A 26,555-nucleotide genomic window follows, 5' to 3' on the forward strand; every position below is an offset into this window, starting at 1 on the left:
TCATTCCGGACATCTAAATGTCACTGGTTGGGTAGATTAATTTTAACTAACTAATGAATTGTAAAATTGATTGGTTCGTAAATGATACTATATCTACACCGTTTATATTTAATTTCAATAATTGGGATACATCAGTACCTTTCACTTACAATTATCGCAATTATAAAACCATTCTCCCGCGGACTTAAAAAACAGAGTGGTCTCTTACGAAACACATAAATCGACAAATAATTAACTAATAACTAGACTGTGAATTTTACATATTTATAGAAAAATGGGGTAGTTGCAATTAAAAAAGAAAGACGCGTTCAAAGAATCTAAAAATGTCAACATATTATGATAATTTCAACCCATTAAAGTTATTGAAGAAAGAAAGAAAGAACCTGTTATTCAATCTATATCTATGTAAACACATAAGTAATTAATAATTAGATTGCGAATTTTACGTATTTATGAGAAAATAAGGTAGTTGCAATTAAAAATAGTAGACGCGTTCAAAGAATCTAAAAATCTCAACACATTATTTTCAACCAATTAAAGTCATTTAAGAAAGAAAGAAAGAGAAACATATCTCTATTTCGCAGAAAAATTTACAATCTAGTAACAACATTTAGTAAAAATGAAAATAGGACAACGAATGGTTGCATAACGGTACGTCCTACAGTAAAATGAGCGACAAATTTCTTCGATCGGTGACACGGCGCCGCGCCGGAAATTTCAAACAGAGACATCGGTTCGCGCGGAAAAGAATTCGTTTCCGCGGGCACAGCGTTTTTCTTTCTGTGGAAGCAGCGGAGCATCGATCTCCGGCAGCGTTCGCCGGAATATTAAAAACTGCCGGGCAAGCAGAAGGAAACGGCGGGAAACGGAATCGATGAAGACGAATCGGCCCGGCCCGGCCCGGCCCGGCTCGGCGCGGGCGACGGCGGCGGTGATATTAAAAAATGCCCGGGGTTAAGTGGTGTAATTTTATTTACCCGAAGGCACGCCGGGGTTCGAGTCGTTTCTCAGGCTTAACCAGACGCGGTCGTTATCGCCAGCTTTGCCTCGAAACAAAAGCTCGGAAAAGTGGGCGCGCGCGGGCAGATGGAGAGGTGGCAAGAAAAAGGGAGATAGATAACGTCGAGGGCCATAGACGGAGAGGTAGAAATAGAAGAAGATTCCTTTTGAAACTGCCTCCGCCCCTTCACCCCTCTCTCTCTCTCTCTCTCTTTTTCTCCTTGAGCCTCGCGACGAAACGCCGCGGAGATTTTCCGACATTTTTCCGCCGTCCTTTGTTCGCCGTAAAGTATCCCAGAAATAATTTCGAGACAACCGTCTCGTTTACTTTTCCTACCGCCGCCGCCGACGCCGCCGCCGCGCGGCTTGGTTCAGGCTCCGCCGAATAAATATGAGAAAGCAGTTTTTTCAATGAATTCCCGCGCATTGTTGTCTGCGGCCGAAGGGAAACGCTCGACGCAATCTTATTTATTTTACCCGGAGACACTTCTGCGCAGAATGCCGTGCGACAAGTCCCCCCCAATTAGAGATTAGCTTTTATGAGGTAACAACACTCTAACGGTGCAAGGAAATCGATTTCCTTCTTTTAGTTCCTTAACCTCTGTCGCGCGCACCGTTCCCGATTCGGAACTTCGTCCCAAATGTTCCATCGTTTGACACCAGGTCTCGTCAAAGTAACAGTTTTTTTATTTATAAGTTAGTTTGTTAGTTATATTCGCAAGCTATTTATTTAACCAGTTAACTGCGGCGAGGTCTTTGCAAAGCGTTCGCCAGTGTGTGTCGCGATGATCAAGCGATGACGATGTAAGTTATGAATCCAACTCAAATTATTTATAATTTTCGTTTGTTTGTTTCATTACGTCTTGACCTCTAAGCATTTTAAACGTATTAAAATTTACGAATACAATTTAGTTTTTGCCAGAATTACAATTTAAATATCAAATTGTATACAAATTTTATTCATGACGGATATAATCGTCGTGACACAAAATTCTGCCACATCTTCGTGACGGATATAGTCGTCAAACACACTTAACTAATACAATTGAAGAATAAGCATACTGACTTCACACTTGATAAATTGTGTCCGTGTTTTTGATACAAAATGAGAACTTGTAATACTGATTTGCTTTTAAAAAATTGAACGACAAAGCTGAAAAACTTGTTAATTATTCTCTCAGAAAATATTCTCTCAGAAAGATTAAATCATTTGTTTAGTGCTGGAAATATGCCCTTAACATACATGTAAGCAATGCCTGCAAATTGTGTGCGGTAGCGTGTTTCTTTTTGGGACTATTTTTCACTTCCGTTTGAGCTTCGCATCAAGTACTATCGTAAGAACGAGTGTGGTTCCAATCTTTCTATATGCACATACACTATATTCAAGCATTGTTGTATATACATTATATAAATAAATAATCTCAACAATTAGCAATTACCTATAAAAGATTTCCAGTCGGTATCTATTTCTTAACAGTTCAGCGAAGCGTTCCCTTTAACCCCTTCCCGTACTGTGACGAGCCTGACTCGTCATTGTGATTTCTAACAATAACCTGTTAAGCAAGAATGTTATTTCGTCTTTTTAAGTCGAAATAAAATTCTGCCTTTTTACCGCTAATATTTAAGCGCGGAAGTGATTGCAAGCACACTATAAATATTGTTGCGGGCTTCGGGAACCTCGTCCGGTTCCCGTCGCCCCGTTTGCCCCGTTTCACGTGTTCGCGGCATGATTGACTATTTATTTTCACAGTTTTACAATTATACAATTCAATATACAATATCGGTTAAATAATTTCAATGTCACGGGTTTGCTGTCAAATCGCAACTGCCCAAGTTCAGCTCGGTCAGAAGACCCTGAACCATGTTGCCGTCTTTTATTTCAAGGGAGAATTCCAAGGCGGCACCGGTCATCCATCCGGTGCTCGTAACAATATTAATTTTATTTCCCCTCAAGAAATTATTCCAATCGAAAATTATTTAATCGTTGTAACTGCGAAGATAAAAGTACTGCAAGGGGTTAATCAAGAGACACCGGCTCGCAAGCGACACGAATCTCTTTCACGTATCGCCAGAACTCCGCCCATTTTTTCCGCTAATTATCAGTTACGCCAGTCCCGCTGATTGAAACCGCCCGAGACGCGGCTCGCGAATTAGCACCGGCGTACTAATCAGATTTTACTGGTGTTTAAGGTCAGTGCCGCGCGTGAACAGTTATCCGTATCAATGACAGGAGGCATCTAATGCGTTGATAAAATGATAGATTGCGGCGCGGCAGCTGCACCGTAATAAATCCTGAGCCTCGAGTGCTCGATAATGAAATTAATTTTGTAATAGCGCTGGTCTGATTCATCGTTTTATATTCCGTCGGTTTGCAAATTGGTGATGCAATTTGCGCTGTGCTCGTTCTTGATAAAACGATTCCCGTTTACACGTGGCTTTCTTCAAAATTGTGAATGACGTCAAGAGTTTGCGCGATACGTTGCAAACGAGAGATTACGTGTAATATTAAAGTATAATTTTGATTAATGAAATAGATATGAGAAGTTCAGATTTAATTATAATTTCAAGCAGCTTAGATTCTGAAAATCTTGGTAAAAATCAGTTTATATAAATATGTAATAAATGTCGAGTTTTACGAACGACTAAAACGGGTTGTATGTTGCAGTTGATGTGTCTAAGAAAAATATTTGGTGGAACTGCGACTTCAAAAATTTTAGTAAAATGAAACTAGAACTTTAATATTTGTCAAATTAAATTATTGGTTTAATACGTCTCCAATATAATTTAACCCTTTGCACTCGTATGGTGACTCGGAGGCACCACTAAAATTCTTCTATCATGTTCCAAGATAATTTTTATACAAAAAAAGGTTAGATTTAAAAAATTGTCAAATAGTGAAACTATTTATATGAGTAACAAGAATCAATTTCTTATGCATAAAAATGCACTTTGTTACATAGGATAGAAATACTACGAGCCAGAAATTTTACTTCAGATTTACGGTTAAAATAGCTTCGAGTGAAAACTAAATGAGTTTCTATAAATTACTCATGCTGTAGAAATTCTTCTCTAATCCTATTTTATAAATCACTGTGTAAACATTTGGGCAATATAAATAAATTGACACACACGTTACGTCTGTGTCGATTGTTAGAAACAAGTACAAGCGAAAATCTAATTAAGTTTCAAGTAAATAGAAAATAGTAAATTAATGTTCTTAATTTTTTACGATCGTATATCTATTTTCAGCCACCAAAGCTATTTTTACATGAAATTAAAACATAGTATTGTGTCACAGAATATCTAAATTTTAAAACAGAATTAATAAACTTTGTTCATCCTCATAATTCTGCATATTACGTATTACTGTTCATTAAAAAAAAAAAATTAATTCCAACCAGCATAACACCTATAAACTTAATACAACCACGAAAAATCAAATTGAAATAAAACTTACAATAATTTAAATAAAATTAACAGCCAATCGATTAACAATATTGTAATCCCGGCGAAACGTCAAAGAAATTAAAAGATTCCGAATCAAATTCGCCCTCCTTGAAAATACATATATCTTGGGGCAAGAAAAAGCCGGCGCCGTGGTGGAAGCGCGACGAATTCCGAAATCGCGGGGCCGTTTAAACGCGTGCGTTTACACGCGCGCCGTAATCCGTGGAATAAAAAGACGCGGCGGCTGCGGCAATTTAATTCAACGGACCGCGAGGATCCAGCGCGTTTGCTTCGAACAAGAAATCCGCTGGCAAACGAGCGACGCCGAGGCTTACGCAAACGGTAATCACGGCAAAGTGATTCACTCGTCCCTCGCGACTTTAAAACGTTAAGACGGGCACAAGGTTACAAGCCCGGTATTATCCTCCGAGGCGATCTTTCCAAGTTCATTAACGTGTCGTACGTGGGTTAAAACGAGTCAACCGGCGCGACGCGGGTACGTAGGCAGCCAGACGAACGGTCGGCCGCGGCTCGCACGCGCAAAACCGAAAATCCTCGACGACTGTGCTGCGAGACAGTTTTGCGATTTGGCGAAATCGCCGCTCAAATTTTGTTAACACGTTGAATGCCACGCCCATTTTACAGGAATTGTCCGTGGCGCCATGATAAATTTTCTATTATGACACATCGGAACGTACGCACATAATAAAACTATATTTCATATATAAATAAAACTATTTTCAGATGTTTTATAAGGCATTCATTTCCTCACACCACTACATCAACGATGATAATAATAAAAAAATTATAAGTATTGTCATTTGTTTAAATTATATATATTTTCATCAATCTGAGCGCGCCGGTCACCGGCGGCCCCCATGGCGTCACTGCCAAGTTCAGTGCCGGTCACCGGTGACCCCCGTGGCATTCAACGTGTTAATACGAGATTCGGTTATCCGAACTAATTGTGACAGCACGAGTGTTCGAACAATTGCGCAACTACTTAGTTGACAGTTCAACTCCTTGTCGTACTTTGACGAGTCCAACTCGAGATGGAAATTACTAGTAACAAATAATTAAATATGTATGTTATTCTGTTCTTTAAAATTGGAATAAAATTCGGATCCCTTGTTATTGTTTCGCTTCAAAATACAATTCTATGACCTGGTCAACATAAATCCAGCCGTAGCATGCAGTTCTCTGAAAAGTCGTTACTTCAAATAAATTTTTATCTCTTTATTACATTATGACCAGCAGCTGCTCACCAACTGTTAGGCTACTACCGCGTTTAGAAAACTTTCATTTCGTATGTCCTGTGCAAGTCGAGGTATTTTTCCGGGTTTACTGCCTGCTACGGTCAAATCTCGAGACATGCGGATCGCACGTGCGTACCGTTCCGGGGTACGGTTCATACCTGGAGGTCACCAGTACTCTGGACGGTCACCTCTTCCTTCTTTCCTTTTCCTTCTATCTCTTCACCTATTTCTTGTCTCTACTCTGGCAATAACCAATCATGCAGGACAACCATTCCCCTCTCTCAATTTAGAAATTTATCATCAGCAAATCCGCTTGTTCCACCAAAAATGCACGCCCATACCGAATTTACCTCGGAGCAAAATAGCATCTCACTCGACACTCTCGCAACACAATCTCCAGTACAAACATACACTTCATACGAAATTCATTAGTCTAGACATCATTATCATCTGTTAGTTATTCGCGGCATCATAATCAATTAATAATAGTCACAGAATCAACGTCGTTTATAGTTTTGATATTGTTGTTAAGTGTTATTATAATAAAGAGTTTTATTACGTTTACATCCACCAATTCTATCATCCTTGTCATTCGAAAGAATCACCGGGAACCGCGTACCATCAAGATAATCGTGTGTGCGCGGATAAACAGTTATTAATATGTAAGCATTCAAGTAAACAGGCACGGCATAAACATTAATGTTTCGTCAACCATAGGAATTTCATAAAATTAATGTTTTATCAGTTACTCTTTTTACGTTCTTAGGAATCCTAATGTTTCTGGGATCTCGATAAAATTAGGAAAATATAATAGATTAGCGTCAAGATAAATTTTCACATCCGAGAAGTATGGGTGATCCATATATGGATGATGTGGCAATCGGGGTCGGAATGCTAGATTTGGTCTTGACTGATGTGCACAATAATTGTTTATAATATATTATATACTATAATCTTTGTATTAGCGTTATATACACCCTATACAATCTGTTACGTTCGTGCATAAATAATTGCTTAATTTCAAAGCAAATATGTTCCAGGTTAAGACACATTTCCTGAGTTCATAACGAGTTCGTAACTCGAAGCAGAGAAAATGTTTGTAAAGGAAACAGCTACTTCGAATGGTCTCAGAAACTCGATCGCGAGTCATTTTTGAGATCCTTGTATGTTTTGACAAGTGTTTGTATTCTCAGTGTCTAGGTTAACAAAGACGTTCGCTTCCAAAGTCCTTTCAGCTCCTACTACTGTTGTCATTAAGCAAACATAACCCGTTTAACTTCGTTTATTTACGATTCTCTGGATCACGAACACTGCTGGCAATTGCAGTGGCAACTTCCAGTGTTCCGAACGCCCCTCTGTAGTTCGCAAGCGCGACAGAACTTTCGGAACGGCCTAATATAAGAATGGTAATGCGGCGCGGCAGATCTCGGTGCAGCGACTTCCTCGGTGCATTCTGCCACCCGCGAGCGTTCCCAGAGCACCGCGGTAATCATAAATCGCGTCTACGAAAGAAGTATCACGATGGAAAAGCGCAATAAGACTGACAGAAAGCGTCCCGTTGCCGGCGCGCGGAAGTCGTGGAGCGTCGCGCCGAGTCGCACGATGTTAATTTACTACACGAGGAGTCAAAGTGATTCGCGGCTCTCGTGCTGTCCCGAGAGACGGCAGTCGGCTCGACCCCCGGCTACTTTATGATCCGGCCCGAGAAATTTATACGCCGGAAAATTTCCGGAAAACGCGGAAACACGAGGGGGGGCTCGGGGCAGGTCGACGGGAGAAATCGATGGACGTGGAGGGGAATTAATGGCGGCACCGCACAATGGTCCCAAATACTGACAACGCGGTCAGAACCCATAAAAATGAATTTCCTCGCAGATTCATCTCAACCCTTTACACTCGAACGGCGACTCTGAGGCGCCGCTGGAAATTCCCGCACCATGTTTCGAAATAACTTTGTCAATGCCAAGCTTGTTTATGTTAGAAATGCTGTCGAATGTTCTATGTACAAGCTACAACTCATTAACCCTTTGAGGTACTTTAACGAGTCAGACTCGTGATAGAGATTTATAATAACAGGCAGTTATATACGAATGTTTATCCGTTCCTTTAAGTAGAAATCAAATTACTCTCTCGTCACCAATATTTAAACATTCGAGTAGATGTAAGGACACAAGAAATATAAAATTCCTTTTTCTTCTAAGAAATTAGTACTATCGAAAAAATTCTAGTCATAAGAATTTTAAAGAAAATGGTACAACAAGTCATTGAAATAGCTGCGATTGCAAAGCACGTTGTATTAGGTCGGAAACTGTGAAACAAGCGCCGCAGCTGAACACAGACTAAACAAAAACTCCCGTTTCATAGTTTCCAATCTAATACTATGATTTCTTTTACAAGGAAGTTAATTAATGCTTGTTTATGCTAAGACGAACGATTTATATTTATTGTACTATGCCAGCGTTTACTTCCACGTTTATATATTGATAATAAAAGGTTAGAATCATATCTTGATTTGAGATTAACATTTAGGAGATCAAGTTCCACGCTATAGAACAAGGAATTTAATCGAAATACTTGTCGAATTAAATTTTATTCGAATAATATCCAGTTCTGTTCTGATACTCTGGTAATTATATTGTATTTCAATGAGATAGTAATTCAACGACATAATCCGAACCTTCCAGGTTAATTAAATTGTTAATTATTTTAATCACGAGTGTAACTCAAATGCGATACAATTGAAACAAAATGTAATTAAAATACAACGTAATTGAAATACAGTTTTTCATATCGCAGCCAAGGACTTTGAAGAAATGATACATTTTTGTGTTCTCATTTCGCTATTAATTTATGATTTGTTAATTCGTAATTCGAATTCAATTACATCCTAATCCGTAATGAATTATGACTGCAATTACGAGTTACATCGTGATTTAATTAAACGGAGATCTGAACAAATTAAAATGCGATTCTATTACTTTTGAATTATAATTTCGTGATTAACTGTGACGCTGTGTGACTCTGGATTCAAATAATTCGATCAAGTAATATGAAGTCAAAAATCATAATTCGATCATCAATTTTTATTTAAATCCTGGACGTTTTTACAGTTTTAGTTTTTCGAGATATGGGTGCACCGTGCAGCGCCGAAAACGGAAAAACCGAGACAGCGAAACAGAAGTACGAGAATGACAAAGCGACGGGGTCCGAGGGGATCGGGGCAAAGGGTTCGAGCTTTCGGGGAAAAAAAAAAAAAAAGAAATGTAATCGGACGAGATTTACGCGGAATAATTCATCATCGTGACAACTTCCCCGCGGACTGGCCGAGAACGCGGCGCGCACGAGGTGTTTACTTTAAATTGCTTCACGATTGATGCGCCTGTGCCGGCGCGGATTTATGAATGCGTGTTATTCGGGTTGATTTAGTGACAAGGGTCCGCTGAAATTTCGTTCTCACGGCGCGGTATAATACGCCCGGGGAGGATTAAACATTCGCCGGCGTTCCGATGAATTTTTAAACGGCGCGTAAAACGCATAAATTGCTATGAGGAATGACAGAAGCAAGTGGGACAAGATATTTCCTGGCTGTCGGGCGGGTTTGATGCAATTTAATTCTCTGCCGTTGCAGCCCGCGCCGCTTTGACGAATGTACCCCACTTGAAAAAATAACCGCTTTGTCCCAGTTCTTTCCTTGTTTTCTATAGCAGAAATAACTAGAAGGCGAGTGTCACAGAGACGAATTTGTTTCCTTTGTCGCGACGCTCTAAGCTGAGATTGTTGAATCTTTAGATCGGTAATGGTCGCAGTTACGCAACAGATACTTTCCCCGCGAATTATTCCGCGATTGTTCGGATATTTTTACAATACTGAATTTGTGCCCTTAGCGCGACTTCCCTTTGTCGTTCAATTCATTTTTAAACGAAATTACATTGTCGGCAGCAGAATTATTATTCGAATTGTTGCGAATAAACGTCTGTTTATAATAATTATTCAAATTAACTAGTTTGAACTAAATCTATTTGGTTAAAATTTTTCTGGTCGAAAGTAGATAGAAATTATTTATCTATTTAAAGAAAGAAATTGACTCTTTAGAAAATTATTCCTGTATTCTCTTCTATATGCTTATAAATATAATCTGTATTTATTATATATAATTATATTCTTATAAATTTAGTATTATCAATTTCTTCTAAATCGAAACAAAATTCTTCTCTTCTCAAAATCTCGAAACAAAGGTATAAATAAAGATGTACATGAAACAAAGATCGTCTCATAAACATCGTAACGATGAAAAAGGGGTTAATAAAAAGGGGTTTGCAACGGGTTAATAAAATCCAAAATATAACGAATCACTTTTCTTTGAACTTCAATATTTCCAAATCAAGCTTTCAAAATGTGTATCACGAAATACACTAACTATTAATCCATTTACTCAATGTATCGTTTCGTTGCTTTTCAATTTCAATGCATCGTTAACATTTCCCAACGTACTCCTATCATTCGCATGATATTATTAATGCAGATTCATATAATATTGCGAATAATTCACATTCCGCAGATTGATTCTTACCCTCGAGCGTTCTGTACACACGACGCTTCAATTTCTCGCTCGCATCGGATTGCAAACAACTCGATTTCAATTAATATAATATCGGTGCACGGGAGACCTCGTTCGACTGTCACGTGTCCGTTAACCGCACTTCGATCTTCATTATTTCGTGTTGCTCTCTTTTTAACGAGCCGGTCACGCCGTGGTTTTCTTCTGCTGGAGCGCATAATGAAGAGGCGGCCTCGTGTGGACGGATGCAGAACAGAATTAACCACTTCGCGCACGGTAGGCGGCCCGCGCCTGCACAAACGCGTTTGATAGCTGTCGACCGTAGTCATCGTTCCCGTCGAAAGGGTTGAATCGTGTGAAACTAGGAGAGTTGAATCGATACGAGGAGATGCTGACAGATAATCCCCGTAGGAATGTTCTTGAAAATATGTACCGCGAAATCCTTTGACTGTAGTTTTTCAAGAACTATTAACTTGTAATTATAAGAAGATTACGCTTGTGTATTCTGGGCAAGAAGCAGAGTAAAATGTTAAGCAAATCTGGCAAAAGAACAATAAAAAAAAAAAAAATTATAGAATCCTGTGCGCTTTCAATTTAGAAAATTAATATATATTGTTTTATTAATTTTTCTTATAGAAAGGTTACTATAATTTCTGTATATAAAAGAAACTAAAACTGTCTGAAGAAGATATGAGGATTTTCTACGTAATCTACTAAATAATGTTATTAACTTCTCCTAAGTTAAGATAAAATTTGACTTGTCTGTTATCAAAATCTGTACGTACGAGAAACGAAAATAACCTCATTCTAATAGCGAAATTATTAAATACAAAAAAGTGCTAATTAGCGCAGCTGTGAAATAAATCGTAGGGCAAAAGCTAGTTATGTTAGAAATAATTAATCTGTTTAAATATAACTTGGCGGAATCAAATTATAATCAAGCGTAATTATTAGCAGCTTTTTACGTCCCTCCGAGGCGCTATCCAACTGCAACCGATTAATAAATATTTCCGTCTAAAGTCACGTAATCCGCGCTATCGCACGACTCGGTATAAAAATAAAAGAAACCACGGGTTTTTCTGGGAACCCCGCTTGGCAAAGTACAATCAATTTAATCCCGCCGAGGTATGCGAACTATTTAAATCGATGCCAATGAATAAAATAGGAGGCTCGTTAGAATTCGTGCCGGAATATCGAGTACAGCTAACATAATTACGTGCGTTGAACGAACTATTGCGTAACGAAAGTGTGGCGCGCCGTTCCACGGGTTGATAATTAACGGCCGCGAAAAAAATGTGCATTTCCTGTCGTGGCTGCGCTCTCTTATTCAACGGTGCATTAGCCGAACAGTTTCTCTGTTGCGAGAAGCCGTTTCCTCGGTCGCAACCAAGGCGGAAAAATCTGTTCTAGTTGGAGAACTTCGTCGCGTTCGTTATTCGTTCGAGAGGGCCTTGCTCCTTTTTCAATACTCCCTGAGCAACCTGTCGATACGCTCGATTCGAAGTATCATAATTATCGTGCCGAGTCCCGTCTTGTCCCCGTCCCACCTCTCTCTCTCTGCTTCTCTGTTCATTCTTTTCCAGAACTGAGTAAAGTGGTATTTCAAGTGGCAGACAGTAATTAGATATTTTATTTTAGATCGTGAATGTACTTTTCAAAATTAAATACTTTATCCGTTCGAAAGAATGTATTTTTAAAAATAAAATACTTCATCCGTCCGAAAGAATGCATTTTTAAAAATAAAATACTTTATCCGTCCGAAAGAATGTATTTTTAAAAATAAAATACTTTATCCGTCCGAAAGAATGTATTTTTAAAAATAAAATATTCTACTTGTTCGAAAGAATGTACTTTTACAAATAAAATATTTTACTCGTTCGAAAGTATGTGCTTTCAAAAATAATATATTTTTCATTCTTTGCAAAACATTTTTAGGATGATATTTCGAATAGTATTTCGTTTGAAAAATATTGAATATGAAGGTAACATAGTTCGTAATACCTTATTTATATAATTTATTGTCATCAAATGAAACATAATTATTTTCTGGCCTCTTTATTATAAACTTACACGAAAAGTGTATTATATTACGATTCAAATATTTAAAACAACAATAAATTAAATTCGCAAATATTATGATTCTTAATACTATTTCATTGCGTTCTTTACGTCATGAAGTAATTTATTTTCAAATTAAGGGATGTATTTTATTTTATGCTTTATGTTATTAAAACAAAACATATGTTATTTCACATTTCAGATCATTAGAATAAAATATTTCATGCTTTGACTGTGGATTATCAAAATAAGATATTTTCATTATTTGACGTCCTGTTCGAAATACTGTCTTACTCGAGTCGCGCAGAACCTATTGTTTAACATAGCGTTTCAAACATTTCCCTTATAAATTTAACGCGGCACCGTTCCTCGCGAAACTCCGCGCACGGCCATTATTCTCGCGGAATGCAAATCCGATACAAACTGCCGTGCACAGTTTCCCGAGATGCCCCTCCCCTCCCCCCCCCCCCCCCCCCCCCCGCCCCTTAATCTTACCGAAGGAGCCTCCCCGGGACCTCGGGACCCCTGCGAGCTATGGAACCCGCGGGGCTGCGGTCGGCGAAGAAGTTCGTCAAGTGAGTAGCTCGTTGTCAGGATCCTCGGGTAAGATTAAGATCGCGGACCGGAGGCAAGAAGCGAAAGATAATGCCGGATAACGTTCTCCGGCGTATTCGATTTAAACGCGCGCGCGCGCGCGCAGGCGCTCACGCGGGAGCGCCGCGTGATTTATTCCGTTGATCGAATGCAATTTCTGGCCCGACCACGGCCATTTGCTCGTCGATGATCACGCGATAATGTCGGATCGCGTTTCGGCCGATAACATTGACCGATGGAAACCCGCCGCTCAGCAGGATCGCGGTCTGCCCGCCGAATAAATAAATGATCGGCCGATTGCCTATTAAATATTTCCCGATGGTTAAACGCCCCGTTGTCGGCGACGTGCCCGATGAAAATATTCTCCGGCTACGGGAGATGTATATCGTTTCTTCGCGATTTAGCTATTACTTTCAGCCGCGCGGTGTAACGCAGGCTCATCCAACTCTGTCATCCCTTTATTTCCGAGTTAATGAGGTTGGAAATATTTATGGGATATTTATGGAGCTGGCAATATTGATAGTTTACGGGCTGAACGGATATCTCGTGTAGTTGTCAATAATGGAAATTTTGTTATGTTGCTCGTGTTATTCGCGAACGTTTAAGCTGTTTTTCAAAGGTTCGTTGAAACGCTCTTATTTAAATAACGTTCCATTTTCATTCTCTTTTCGTGCCACGTCGCAGTAATTGGTGATTTATAAATTAGAGTAAGTATCGTTATGGAAAATAAAAATTTGTCGAGGCGATTGTAAGAAATACAAATGAAGTAGAAAGTTTACTGTTAATAATTTTAAGTCAAGAATGATGAGGCAGAATTCTTAAATTCTAGGAATATGTACACAGCGTTGTATTATCATTATTTATAAATTGTTTGAAACTCTTTAAACGGAGAATTAAATTGGAAGAGAAGATACGAAATTCGCTAAAGATTATAATCTATTTTTATTTACAAGTTGAGGGTCAATTGAAAATTGGTATCATCAAATTAGTAGTTTAAGATACCTTCTAGCTATAAATAAAATAAAAGATGTTTTTGCAATACCTCCAAACTATAAATCACATAAAAACATTTCCTCGCGATTCCTTCAAGATACAAATAAAATAAAAGTATCTGGTAGATATAAATCACAAAAAATAATGCCTCGAAATGTCTTCAAATATAATTAAATAAAGTAACACTTTAAGATCCGTTGAAGATATGAACAAACTGAAAGTATTATATGAAGGTGTCCTCAAGACTTGAACAAGATAAAAAAAGGTACATTAACACTAGGTTTACGAAGTGAGCCAATTTGATGCATTTTTAATTTCATAATGAAAAATTTGGAAATTGGTTAAATTCTTCTCTTGCTACACATAAAATTATCCATTTAACGAGACGAATATTTATCAAAATTAATTTTCGTTTAAATGATATAAAATTCAGCTGATCCCAAAGTGCTATGGTTATGCATGATACAGATAACATTTCACCAAAGGACTTGTTAAATGCTGTATCATTTTGATATAGATATTTTGATGTCAATGCACCTGTACGATGATATTCCATTAAAAATAAATTACTTATTCTACAAAGTGCTTAATTTTTGTAACATACGTCAAATTGACGCGTGCCGTAGAGATAGGTATATAAGAAATCTCCGTAAACCTAGAGTTAACTCCCTGCCGTACCTTTTTCTTTACAATTACTATAATTAGAATTTCTTCAATCGCGCTAATTTCTTCGAAGAGAAAGGAATTTTATATTAATCGTGTGCTTGCATCTACTCGAATGTTTAAATATTGGTGACGCGAGAATAAAATTTGATTCCTACCTAAAGGAATTCGTACCTGACAGCTTATTGTTTTAAATCTCCGTCACGAGCCTGGCTCGTTAAAGTACGGCAAGGGGTTAAGGTATCGTCACAATAAAAGAAAAGTAGATCGAAGTACCTTGAGAACACGAAATGCTGAACTTAATCACGAAACTCGAAGACATGTCCATCTCCAACATTCCGTCGACAATGGCCGATGCTATCCACGGGTAATTAATCCGGGAACATACATACATGATATCCTCCCGGTCGAAATACGATACGGGGTTTCTGAAATAATTGAGCGACCAGGGGCCGAACGGGGAACGGTCGCTAAAGTGAAGCACGTCGGAAACGATTTCCATTTAACGAAAGAGCCACGAAGTCTGAATTCGCAAACGGCGATTACACCCGCGCATGGTCGATGGCTAAATGGGAGATTATGCAAGGCAGTTTGGTTAATGGAAAGCACCCGGGCCTAGAGTTGCCGGCACGATTACGGCTTAACATTCTCGGATAAACCAGACGAATATTTCACTCTGCCGCGAGCATGGCGATTGCACGTTCTCGCCGTAAAAAAACACGCGGCGAGTAGCGCAGTTTCTTTTCTGCTCCGCGAAATGGTTTCTTGAAACGTTCAACAGAAAAGTTGTCGGCAAGTCGCAAAGGTAAAGATTCCTTTTGAGGGTATTATTGGAAAGTCCGGACCAGAGTCTTTAACATTTAAAATCACTCGGGAGATTTCTCTGGTCTAGCTCCATTATTAATTACTCCACCGCTGTGGGAAATTTAAAAGATGCAAGAATGCACTCTGGATTTACCGTGTTAGTGCCCAGCACGAATATTCTTTATGACACGGGCGTACCTGGCCGGCTATTTTTGAGTTTAGGATTTTTCGCTCACGGCTGGTAGGCACTTTAGATTTAAAATAATTTTCCTGCCGAGAGAACGCATACTTTAGTGCTAGTTTTAGGATTTCGCTTCTCTTGGCCTCGATAGCCAGGAAGTGTCAAAAAAAAGGAAAGCTCCGAAGGATAAGTCCCATGTTAGTTTGCAACGGTGACCAGCCGTAATTACACCTGGACGAATTTCCCGTTAAAAATCTTTGTTAACACGTTGACTGCCGACAATCGACCACTAAAATACTCACACAGTTAAAACAATTTAATTAATTAAAGCGAAGCTAGAAAGTTAATATTTATCATAAGGGGTGGTATTAGAATTCTTTCGCATTCGAAACATTCTAAGTCAAATTCAATTTATTCAAATATATTACAATAAAAATGAATTTTCAAGATTGGTCAAAAATTAGTGTCACCCATGTTTGGGTGACGCGGCGCTCAACGTGTTAAAGGAATCTTTGTTAAAATATCGCTGTCGCCCCCACCTTCCACGTAACAGCAACTTCCCAAACGGACGCGCTAAGGCGCAGGGGAAGTCTGGTTGGTTATTGTTAAAATCTTGGAAAACCAATCAGCGAGTATTAGAAATGCGTGAGAGGGGTAACAGTTTACCTGGACAGAAAATATTTTTTAGAAAGACCAGAGTTGGATTAGATTTCGAGGAATACACACCTCTTAAAGTTGGATTAGATTTCGGGGACCTCAAACCTCCAAAGGAAAGGTGTGTATAGTACGAGGCTAAATATATAGTTTTTTCACCACTGAATTGCGGTCCTAGTTTTGATACAGTCCACACATATAACGTCACAATTCGTCGCTATTACTGACGACGCCGTAACGCCCCAACATACTGCATGTGCAGATCTTTGAGATTATGTTAACAATTTCTACTGCTATTTTTCTTTTCTCTTTATAACGAGGAAATTAATTATTTCATTAATTCTTTCATTAAATTTCATTAATTCTCATTTTTGTCAAGTGATGTATGAAAGTATTGTATAAAAATTCGCAGTCTATTTATAATACCAAAGAAAATGTGGTTTTAGTTAATTAAATTTTGTTTAGTTCAATTAAAATACATTTTATAATACAATAATATTTATTAATATAATATAAAATGTTATAAAATTACATGTTAACTATTGTCTTGATCATGATGCCACTGTATTAACACTTTTTAAAATAATTACAAAAGATTCGTGAAGAAAAATGTACAAGATTAATATTGAACGTTAAATATTAATATTTCAAAACTTTCTATAGAATAGCAGGCATAAAAATTAAATTTTATATATAAATAAATACGGATAATAAAATGTGATCTTTCTTAACTTGATAATAATAATATCGCTAGGTCATTCTTAACCTAGCTATAATAATATCGCTATAATAATTTATAATATCTTACGCGTTATAATCGTTGATTATTAATCAGATCTTTGCCGAATTATTACAAATTCGTTCCAGTAACGAGTCACAATCCTTAACCATTAATCAGATTATTTTTCGCCTAATTCTTCTAACAGAAACCCTCTGAAACCAATCGAAGACAATCACAACAGACATCAGTGTCGCACGCGAATGTCGAATAAACAACTTGGAGGAATTATAATCACAACACCGGCGGATCGATATCGATAAGAACATCTGGACCCGGTCGCATGGCACAAAACTAGTTAAATCTTGAAGCCAATCAATATCATTCGGCAGAAGGAGAGTTCCTAATAATCCCGGAGAAAGTTCGTTCCCGATGAAAGGTCCGCGGGGCTCGGTTGTTATCCGCTGCGAAAACCTTTCAGAAACCGATGGAAAATCCATCTGTGAGTCAATGGCGAGCGGAAGATGAAGGGTGGGCGTCGAGGGGCGAGCGGCTGCATTCCGCGTAGATGCGTTCCCGTTCAGCTCGGAGCAATCGATACGAAACCCCCATGGCTCTGGACCGTTCCAAATCAATTCCCTTGAGAGTTACACCGGGTTCGTTTCGTTTCGTTTCGTTTCGAGCCGTCGTCCTCCCGTATCTCCGCACGCTCCGCGCGTATTCGCCATGGAACTACTAACTACCCCCCTTTTTTTTCCCCGAGACCCTAAAGGGTGCGCGCGACCGCCACGCGTCCCACCGCTGCGACGAGTTTCGCACCGCCCTGTTGTACTGGCGGGAACGATAATGCCCCGCCGTGGCTCGAAAATTTGCTACGGCGAGCTGCAGTCACGTAGCCTCGCCGGTAAACCATCCCGGAAAGAGGAATCATTTCCGGGGTAGTTTACGCGCAGCCCTACGCGACACGGCGCGATTCGATTGAACATCGCCCGGCGTGTGCGAGGTAATATTTGCGGGTCCGGCGATGATAATTAACCCTTTGCCACCCTGGGTCACGCGGAGCACTCGGAATTCAATTTTGGGAAAGGCGGTGTTGTGTTAGCTGTTTGACGATTTTTACGCCGATAAAACTCGCTTTAGGCAACTGCTCGGTTTTAACAGCATTTTTAATCGTTTTCATTCGGCAGATTTTCTCCGATCTTCTAGAAAAATCTAGAACAGATTCAGTGGTAAAAGTAACACTTTAAAAAATATATGTAATAATTATATCGCGGATTTTTATGCAACTCTGTCTGCGCTCAATTTACAAAACACCAAAGTTACATTGAAATTTCTTTCTTTATCTAATTGTTTTACTGAGATGAAATAATTTAATAGTATTTTTTAATTCTCTGTGTTTTTATTGTTTTGTATTTGATCTACTAATGTTCGCCGTGAATGCATAAAATTTGTCCTTTGATAATGATGTAACGTTGAAAGTAATTAGCCCATTGATAAAGACTTCATTCAACGAAAATGATTGGACTTGGACCTGGCATTATTATCAGCAGTTATGTTATATCTTGCAACAATGATTTAGTTTATGGAATACTCTTTCTTTACAAGCGAAACGTGGAATGATAATCCACGACTTGGCGACTGTTATTGATTCGATATATTTGTTTAAAATGTCAGATTATAAATGAGGTTCAATAGGTCGAATTGAAGCTTAAAACAAGCATTGGCGAAAGCAGCTGGCGCGGCTATTTTTGAGCAGCGCGCGAGGGTTAAGCAAGTTTACATTGTCCGCGCGTGTAATTTTCAAACTTCCAAACCACTTACTCACGATGCTAAGGAATAATTAATTTGATAGTGTTTGTATTTCAAAGAATTAGCTCGAGTGACCATTATGGAGGAAATTAAAACAAGTTTTAAGAAGTTTTAGGAGCGCTGAGTTGGTCGATAAGTATCTTCAAAAATCAATATGAATTTGATATTACAAAGTAGTATTCGCGCGTGTTAGATAAATTATAAACATTACTGTAAAGTTGAAAAGTCACAGAAAATTAAATCCATTCTCTATATAAAAGTTATCAGAAATATTACACCCAGAAATCATATTTGTGTAATTTATGAAACTAACTTCATAAAATCTTTGCTACAATTTGAGTATCGCATAAATAAACAAAGTAATTTATAGTGTAACGAATAAAAAGAATTTTATAGCGACAATTAAACAAAAAAGTTAACTTCTTTATTTTTCTCTCGGGTTCACAATGATACCAATGCAATGACAAGTCTTTGCTACGATTCAAGTATCACATAAATAAATTAATTAATTAATTTATAGTTTAACGAATAAGTAGAATTTTATAGAGAAAGTTAAAGAAGAATATTAATTTCTTCATTTTTCAACGCATGTTCCCCGGATTTACAATAACACCAAGGCAATGATAAATCTAAATGATCAATCTTTGCTATGATTTAAGTATCGCATAAATAAATGAAGTAATTTATAATTTAGTAAATAAAAAGAATTCTATAGTAAATGTTAAACAAGAAATTTAATAGCGTACTGTCACGAAGTTACAGAAAAGACGTCTTTATATTTAACCACGCTCAATTGAAACGAAAAATCATATAAATAAGACCAGTAATCAGCAATTTCGTAAACAAAAGATACGCGAAAGTAGTTCAATTAAGCTTAGGTGTCGCAGGCTACGCGAGAGCGTAAAGAGATTGAGCAAACAGCGAGTGAGTAATAATAAGGAGCTAGTAAGCTGCGCGTCCTCTCGACAACAATACGGGAGAGAAATGTCGACGATGAAGGTCCTAACAAAAGGGAGGGCGGTTTTAATATTGCACACGACGACAAATTGCACCCTCGTTATTTAGGGTGGCATCGCATCCCGTCTAGAACTACGCGGGCGCAACTTTGCCTGAGTGCTCAACGAACTCTTCTTACAAACGAATTTCCGCGCTGGCTGACTTAAGTTAGCTTTATTAAGTAAGCATAAGTTTACGCGCCGAGTAAGACGGAAATTTCCATTAGAAATAACTTAATCTGTTTATTCCGTTGGACCTTCCTGTCTGAATTCAAATGGAAAAAAAATTAATGACATTTGGCTACACCCTAGCCTCTCCCACCCTTTGCTCGCGAAGAACTTCGAGAACTATAATATAACGGCGTCAATTAACCCTCCAATCTACAGATTAGGTCCGTAACGCCTTATTCTCCCCTTTCTTCTTTTATTCAAAATACTTTCTTTAACAATTTACATAAAACTGTTTTATGTTAATTGAAGTCCGTGTAGAAAAAGCTTTACCGTCGGAAAGTGCTGTTTTATTCTAATTAATACTTTGTATAAAAAGCTTTACAGCTAGGAAGGACCGGTTTTATTTTAATTAACACTTTATAAACAAAAGTTTACAGCTGCGAAGAAGCTGTTCTATTTTAATACATTTCTGATGGCTGTATTAAGTTTATACATAGGTGTCTTGCTGGTCCAAATTAATTCTCATTGAATATGTAAGATTAAGTAGGAAAAAAAATTTTTAAAGTTTAGATATATATAACACAATAATATCTTTTAATTTTATATAAAAATAAAAAATATAAATACGACCTCTTTTTAAAAAAAGCTTTTCGGGTAGAATAAAAGGAAATAAACGAAATATACGTATTCGAAATGATTTAAAAATTGTTTAGTTGTCAAATTCGTATGAATTTTAGTGTTACCCGTGAATTTCTTAAATCGATATTGAATTGCTCGAAAAATTTTCTTCGTACAATTTCGACAAAATTGTTTATATGCATTTGAGATTAAAACAAAACAAGGATCTACTCGAAGTATTAAATAAAATAATTAATGATCTCAAAAGATTAAAAAAATTACATACTAGGTATGTCGCAATGGACGTCAATATCCGCCACATACGTGTTTCTTCCACTGCAACCCCAAATATGCAATCAATCCACTTGGCAGGGTTAGCGATGCTGCCGAAGGACACTGCGCTTGGACAGCGTCAGTCTCCCGTAATTCGAGTGTCCCCGCTTTCACTTGGACCCCGATAATTCTTGTCAGAATTCCAGCCGTTTCTTACATTACTTGCGAAACACGACAGTCATTGTTCCGACTGCTAACCACGATCCGGAAGAAACCCGGCCGGACACAATGCAGTGGAACATTGACAGCCGCGAGTAAGCATCGTTGCTTTTCTTTCGCCGACGCGTACCCGATTCCCTAGTTACAAACGAACAAATGAAAAATCGATGACATCGTTGCATTTGCACTTATTGGCACGGTAACAAGAAGCTGAGAGTCCCGTGCGATTGATTCCTTTGTTCGCCGCGGGATACATCTGCATTTCTCCTATTGTTTGGCTCGTGTTAAGGTTATGTCAACCTTTTTTTGTTAATGGCATTTCGAATGCACGAAATGATGTTGAATGGTAGAATTTAATGGACTGTATAAGTTAAATCAATTTATTATACTGTGGAGGAACAAAATAGATATTTAGGAGGAACAAAAATTAAGTTTTATGGTTTAATGTAAATTATTCTGAGTCTGGTTTCTAAATCAATTATTAAATGTCATTATTATGTATGAAAATGTATGTCAAAATATATTTTCGAATATTTGTTAATATTTACGGAAAACAAAATTAAGACATTTAGAATTGTCTGTTGCATACAGTAGTTTCCATATTATACTACTATAAAAAAAACTTTTGGTGTACATCTTACACGGGCAGTAACGAACTATGTTATTAATAGATGTCGAGATGTTAAAACGACTTCACTCTAATCTAAACTTTCTGCAAATGTTGTAAGTAAGCAATAAAACCTCTTGCACCTAACAATAAAGAAAATGTCACGGTTCTACCCTACTCGATCGCGGCAATCCAAGCGCGAAAATTTCAGTGCTCCCAAAAACATTAATCATCAGAAAATTCTACCTCCCGACTGCATTTAGAAAACAATTTTTCAAGCGTCTACCGTATCGTTTGCAACACGCAAAGGCAGAATAATTATCAGAGAGTGGTCGAAAACTTTTGTCAGACGGTGTACGCGTCTATGCCTCGTGCGAACAAAGTCTACCGCGTTTTTGCAGGGACCGCGAACGAGATCTACGGGATGGAAAAACAAAAGTGAAAACAAGAGAAAAGACGAGAGAGAGAGAGGGAGGGAGAGAGAGAGGGAGAGAGGTGGGGAGAAAGAGAGCCAGAGAGCAAAACAAGGGATAACGGAGAGCCATAGGTGCAGGCGTACACGCGAGGCTAAGGGTTGAGGAGAATGCGAACGTGTTCGGAACAATGTCACAGGTTGCACACAATATGGGCACCGGTGGAGTCGCACGAGGGATTATTCGGTGACGCGTGGGGTGCATACGATCTTCGAAGGGATGCCGGGCCAGATAATTAGGATTGAAGGGAGGGGCAGGGGGGCAGGATCAAGAGCTTCATGCGCAGAGACACGAGTTTCCGAGCGAGTTGTGTACGTTGACCCCCCACACACGACTGTCGTCAGACTGTCAGAGACACATCGGGGTTAATTACGGCTCCGCGGGGGTTGCGTAATCTTCCTTTGCGATAAAGGTCGTGGGACTCCAAAAGAAACTGCGCCGCTGTACTTAAAGATCGTCTGGCTCGCAAAGATTAGGGGATCGAGCGTGCTTCTTGCCTTCCGACAGATAAGGAGATCCGAAAAACTCGTTCGACGAGGAACGAGTGTCGATGTTATAATCACCACGAATCGGTGTTCTAAGGGCGCATTTTGCGAATTTGATCCTGAAAAATAAATTGAATATCTTTGGTGTAGGAAAATTATTTACTTTTCTCTTCGCGTTGCGTCCGCGAAATAATTTACGGTGAAAATTTAGTTTTTCAACTTTCGTATTTGAACAGTTCCTTTCTTGCGAATTGACAATGCTGATTATGAAGGCAAAAATATGAAATTAAAGTTAAGATAATTGTTTATCTATCATGATTTAATTGTTTTAAAAGCTAACCACATTGCTACTAGACAAATCAATATTTGAATTACTTTTCAAATGATTAGCAATTTATTGCACTTGATTTTAGATTTTGTTTAATTATCCAAATTCGATTGAGCCTTTTGCAGATATCTACTTTTTGATTTTGTAAAGTTTTTCTCAATCGATGGACTATTGTTCTTTTGGCAAAATAAAGATTGTCTCCATTATTAATTGCAAGATACAGGATTTAATTTTGTTGTTAATAACTGTAATCGGTCTAAAATAGTGTAGCAGTCTTTGGAAATTCTTTGAATGTTTTTAATAATTTCATATTAAAATTCGCAGTCTATTAATAACTATTCCAAGGACATTGCATTTTTGAATAATCTAACAGAATTAATTTAATAGTAATTCCCATTTTCTTATATTGTAACTTCGGTATAATAAAAATGCTTATAACAAGATACACGAATGTTAGCATTTGTTAATTACAATAATAATAATACTATTAGTTGACATTAGTATTCTTTTATGTTTTCTATTTTTCACTTCACACAGTTTTGAAGTAGCTAACTTGGAGATATTAATATTTTATTGCTTCATTCTGCAGTTAATCTATAAAAATTTAGACTCGCGTAAACAATCACAGATAATCGCGGATCAAAGGTAATCTTATATCTACTTATTAATAAAACAGAAAGCTATTAAAAACTAGTATGAGAAACCAATTTAAATGTAAAATACAATAATAATGATTTTGCTTCAACCTTCTAATAGTCATCAAATTTTGTATAGCCTGTCCTGAAAAGTGATAATACGTTAAATTGGTGAAAGCCACCAATTAAATATTAACTGCTATTTATTAACATATTTTTTAATGTAATCTGTTTGCCGGGGACATATTGTTAATTCAATTTCCTGTCATCTCGAAACGCGTTTAATTAAACAGCGCCCAGAACAAATGATTCATTGCCTAATGGCGACTACAGAAGCAAAAACATGGTGAAAGACGCGACGCTGAACTTATGGGAAAGGATTATTAAGGTCGTGCGTGCAATTTTAATGAACAACGCGCATAATGAACCTAATATAATCGCAGGACTTTCATTAGAGCATAATGAAACCATTAAAGTTCGCTTAGCGGCTTCATCATCTTCGCGTGAAGCTGCTCCATCTTGGAAATCGTGTCTTTCCGAAGGCAGACCCTGGCCTCTTTTCACTCTTGCAATTTGTTCACCGACGTAGCAATTAAAAATGTTTATGCTCAGAAACAATGCGCGGCATGGAGATAGCGTTGTGACAATACTCTATACCTGATTTTATCGGTACTGTTACATGCAATTTAGAAAAACGCAATAAAAGTTCATTCCAATATTATTTCCTTCAGATAATTTTAATATAAAACAGACTTTATAATTAATCGAATTAAATGAATCTGTTATTTTATGATGTAAAAGTAATCGATCAAATTATTATTAACGCGATAGTGCCAATAATAAGTGCAAAATGCGTACGGTGAAATTCGACGATTAAAATTCTTATGTTTTCTTTTGTTTAATTAGTTCATCACAATATAAATAATGTCCGTTTAATTAGAAGTCAATGTATCGTGTTTCTTTATTCTTATTCGTACAACGTATCGAAAAAGTTCGGTCGCTTATTCGTTAAATAAAATATTACATGTTTGAAGTATTCCACGAAATGTTAAGGAAGAAAAAGATTCAAGGTAATAAAACGCTCGCGGTTGCAAATCGAATTTCCCGCCGCGTGCGTCGTAGTGCGAGATGCTAGCCAACAGATGGCAAATTCTTTACCCGTTTCTCGCTAGTAAAACGCAACGGCCGATGCTTGATAAGGGAGGACGGCGCGATTGGAAATCGTGCCTTAAACTAATGAGTAAGGAAAATATAGAGCTTTGGTAACGCTTAGCTATGCTGACTATAAAGCGACCATATTTTTGAAGGGGCTAAGGTCGTCCCATGGCAGCGCGAACTACTTTTTCGCGCAGTCGGGTGAAGCGATCTACCTCGTAGTTTAACTACAAACTTGATTGAATGTTTTTAAATATCAAGAAAAAATGGATGTCCATTGTCAAACAGCTTTTCGAAACGAGATAATATTTAGACAGATTTTAAAAATAGCAATGACGATAATAATGAGTAAAAATAAATTGTTGAACGTAAAGGGAAATTTAATTGGCAACCGCGAATGTTATTTCTTCGAATCTATCTTTTCCTTAATATTTCGCGGAATGCTTTAAATATCTAATATATTGTATTCAATGAATAAGTTAGTTAAAAAAGATGTATTTTGTTAAAATTATTCGAATTGTCTCTTAACTTAAGCTGTACAATAACTGTATATTGTTAGCACGAAGCTCAACATTTTTTATTAATATAAAAATGTGCAGACTAATTTACGTGAGTTTCCACATCAAATTAATATAATAACTGTGTACCATAGAATTTAACAAAATGTATATTTAAGAAGTATTGTATTGAATACTTTAACAAATTAATATTGTACGTATGATTAATAATATAAAATTATAATGAATATGATTAATACAATATTGTATGATAATACATATGATTAATAATGTAGAATATATGATTAAAAAGTATTAGATTGTATACTTCAGAAAATTAATACAAAAATAATAGTGTACTATAGAATTAAATAGAATAATTACATCATTAAAAAATATTGTACTGAATAGTTGATTTGAGGCGCGGGTCAGCGATCTGTCGCAGTGTTTAAAATATGCGTGATGTCGCAATGGACGTGTTAATTCTGCGTGTGTCATAGAGAGCATTGAAACTCATTGTAATCTCACAAACCGCGCTGTCTCTCGTAATACGCGGTAATTATAATTCCCGTGCTTCGGATTCCAGTTTATCTCCTTTCATGTGACTCACGTTACTCGCTACGGTGCACGTCTCGCTAATCTACAGTAAAAACATCCTTTTAGGCGGTACAACAATCGCACAGTTGGCAAATATCTCGACGTTCTTAATTTATTACGTTATCATTGTCAGCGATATTTTACGTAACCCGGCGGAGTTGTTTCTAATATTTAAATCCACTTATCTCTGCACGTTTACGTGCTAGTTTTGAATCCATAGATACCGCGCGAATCAAATCAATATTGAATGAATTTAAGGAGAAATTTAATGGAGAAAGATACAAATACTTTAGTGTATTGCAATGCAAAATAGAGTATAAAATTACTTACAGATTACATATATGTAATACTTATAGAATATTCAAATAGTTTAATATATTATTAACTAAGAAATGTAGTAGAAAATTCTATGGAAATGATTTTTCAAAATTCCGACTCTTCTCTGAACTTGATAAAAATTATAGAATTTCAACTAGCTACTAGAAAAACAACTTCAAATAAAATTTGTTTATAAACTCTGCAGAAACCATTGGTCCGCTATTAATTTTTCTTGAACGACTTATTAATTAAAACAGAGTAATTAGATAGTGTCGATGCAAGCAACAGTGCAAATATAATTTCAATAAGTTGCTAAAAAATTTAGAAGCCAGATGAAAAGTTGCTAACTCGGACAGTCATTAGCCACTATTCCAAAAGTCATTAGCCAGGGTGCCAGGTCGAGAGTCAAAGTTCTCGAGGCGATCGAAAGCAACGCGGTGGGACGGGACC

The 26,555-nt window shown here is 37.5% G+C and overlaps 1 protein-coding gene and 1 non-coding gene across 2 annotated transcripts in view; one reads left to right on the forward strand and one right to left on the reverse strand.

The window, feature by feature from the left end:
- Nucleotides 1–26,555, reverse strand: part of LOC144474478 (ras GTPase-activating protein raskol-like) — a 328,215-nt gene that overhangs the window by 232,584 nt on the left and 69,076 nt on the right. The gene's annotated exons all lie outside the window — the stretch shown is intronic.
- LOC144474632 (U12 minor spliceosomal RNA) lies at nucleotides 24,762–24,911 on the forward strand. Its single transcript, XR_013494762.1, has one exon. It is a non-coding gene; the product is annotated as a U12 minor spliceosomal RNA (small nuclear RNA).

The sequence above is a fragment of the Augochlora pura genome, chromosome 8 (genome assembly GCF_028453695.1).
Source record: "Augochlora pura isolate Apur16 chromosome 8, APUR_v2.2.1, whole genome shotgun sequence".
NCBI lineage: Eukaryota > Metazoa > Arthropoda > Insecta > Hymenoptera > Halictidae > Augochlora > Augochlora pura.